At 45.5% G+C, this 1,981-nt stretch overlaps 1 protein-coding gene across 5 annotated transcripts in view; it reads right to left on the bottom strand.

Annotated features, from left to right (window-relative positions):
- hoxb3a (homeobox B3a) overlaps positions 1-1,981 on the bottom strand; it is a 71,288-nt gene that overhangs the window by 31,713 nt on the left and 37,594 nt on the right. For 3 of the 5 annotated variants that reach the window (XM_016663889.1, XM_016663888.1, XM_007577751.2), the window contains exon 3: positions 1,473-1,833. The gene's annotated coding sequence lies outside the window, so the exon portion shown is untranslated. The remainder of the gene's footprint in view (positions 1-1,472; positions 1,834-1,981) is intronic. The other 2 variants (XM_016663890.1, XM_007577752.2) reach the window with 2 other exon arrangements.

The following is a 1,981-nucleotide window of genomic DNA, read 5'->3' as shown; positions in this document are numbered from 1 at the left end:
AGAGAGAGAGAGAGAGAGAGAGAGAGAGAGAGAGAGAGAGAGAGAGAGAGAGAGAGAGACTCTTCCTCCTGCGAATCTGTTATCCTCAGTCTTCTAAGTGATTATCTGAAACTTATAGAATGCATTTACAGTGTCTCATCCATGTGAATGTAGTCCATCTGTCTGTGTGTCTGTCTGTCTGTCTTTCTTCTTGTGTGTGGGCGGAAAGATGCCACGGTCAGCCTGAGTTCCAGTGCTCTGAACTTTGCCTGTTATGACAAACTGGCCCTATGGCTCCAGAGGTCTGGGAATGTCCGAGGTTGCGGATGGTCCAACAGTCTGATGAGGTCAAGGGGGACCAGGAGAGGCGGAGGTAGGTACGCTATGCGTGAGGGGGAGGTAAGGTAGGAATGGGACAGGTCAGCCACTGGCTTCAGAGCTCTTGGACCTCATCGGTCAGGAAAACGTGTCCCCTGGGTGAACCGCCGTTACTGTCACTGCACGATCATTGATGTTTTTCTTCCCATAGCTCAAGTTTTCACGATCTTCTTCTGTTTGGCAATCACCACTGATATTTCTACAGTTTGTTTCTCTTTTCGATGTGTAGCATCACCTGTGAGCTCCAGCAGAGAACCGTTTTGCCTTGGTTTTTCATTCCACTAAGATTGATTTGTGAAGAGGTCAGGCAGCAGTGAGTGTGCTTCCCGAGGCTGCTGCTCGGATCAGCAGATAAACAGAAGGCCTGAAAGCTCACAGCAGTCAAATCATTTGGGAAGGCTTATAGATCCTTTGTTATCTAGCTAGATTGGTTTTAACGTGCAGCCATACGAGTTACCATTAACAGAGCTCGCTGCATTACTTTAAATGTCGCGCTTCCCATTTTAGCCTTTATCCGACTGAACATTTTTATAAACTCAACAAATCGGGGACCTGTTTGCACCTGTTGGGGTAAAAAGCAAACTAAAAATACACAACTATGAAATAATACTTTAAGCAGCAGGGTCGTGTGGGTTCTAGAGAAACCCAAACAGCTACACAAGGCTTAGAATGTCTCTGTGACTTATTCTGGTAGCAGTTTTAAGTGAGTTTTTTTTTTCACATTCAACAACCTACACGAACAAAATAACGGCTCTTGGTTCAAATGAATATGAACAATTCCTAACGATGGACTATTCATATAAACAAACGCGAAGAAATAAATGACAGACGAATCACATAAACAGCCTCATGGGTAAAAATACATAACGCATAGAAGTGTGCGCAAGCTCTGATTGGCACACACACACACACCCACACAAAACCACCAACCCATGTACCCCCGACTCATATATACATAAACATTGCGCCACAAATCAAAGGCTCTCCAGGGCTGAGTGGCATTCTGATTTCACCAAACGCTCACAGGACATTGAAACTGGAAAGCGCCTCAGACTCGGAGAAGCGGGATGCCCAGAGACAGAAAAGTCTCAGTGAACACCCCCAATGCCTCTTACCTTTGTCACAACTTCCAGTAAACTCAAGGCCATCTTCAGTGTGCTGTGAGGACTCCTGACTGTTTCCTTTCGGCGCTTGAGTTCTTAGCACTAAGGAACAAAACAGTTTGTATCATTTTATAGGAAGACAGGCCATTTGTGGGATGTAAAAATAGTTTGCTGATGATTGGCAAGAGGAGGTGTTTGTGTGTTTTTGCGCATGCATGAGTACGCGCGCGCTTGTGTGTGCAGGGGAAAGAGCTGTGAAGAGGGTGGGGGTGGCGATCCTCCATGTGTCTTGCAAGACGTCTCCTTTTTTTCCTGTGTCTATGTGCTCTTTGCCCTCCCTCACTCCTGGAGTAAGGGGTCTTGTTTGGAACTGCTGAATGACAATAGAAAAAGAAGGCGCGTTTAAAGAAGAGCAAGTGATTAATGATTTGTTCTTGAATAATTTTTGCATTTTTCTTGCGGAACTGTCCCTCCTGCCTTGGCCAGTACATAATGGCAAGAGACGATCTTACAGATGGTGT

The sequence above is a fragment of the Poecilia formosa genome, unplaced genomic scaffold (assembly GCF_000485575.1).
Source record: "Poecilia formosa unplaced genomic scaffold, Poecilia_formosa-5.1.2 Scaffold452, whole genome shotgun sequence".
In the NCBI taxonomy this organism is placed as follows: domain Eukaryota; kingdom Metazoa; phylum Chordata; class Actinopteri; order Cyprinodontiformes; family Poeciliidae; genus Poecilia; species Poecilia formosa.
Note: the sequence above shows the minus strand (reverse complement) of the source record. Positions and strands in the feature narration are given on the sequence as shown.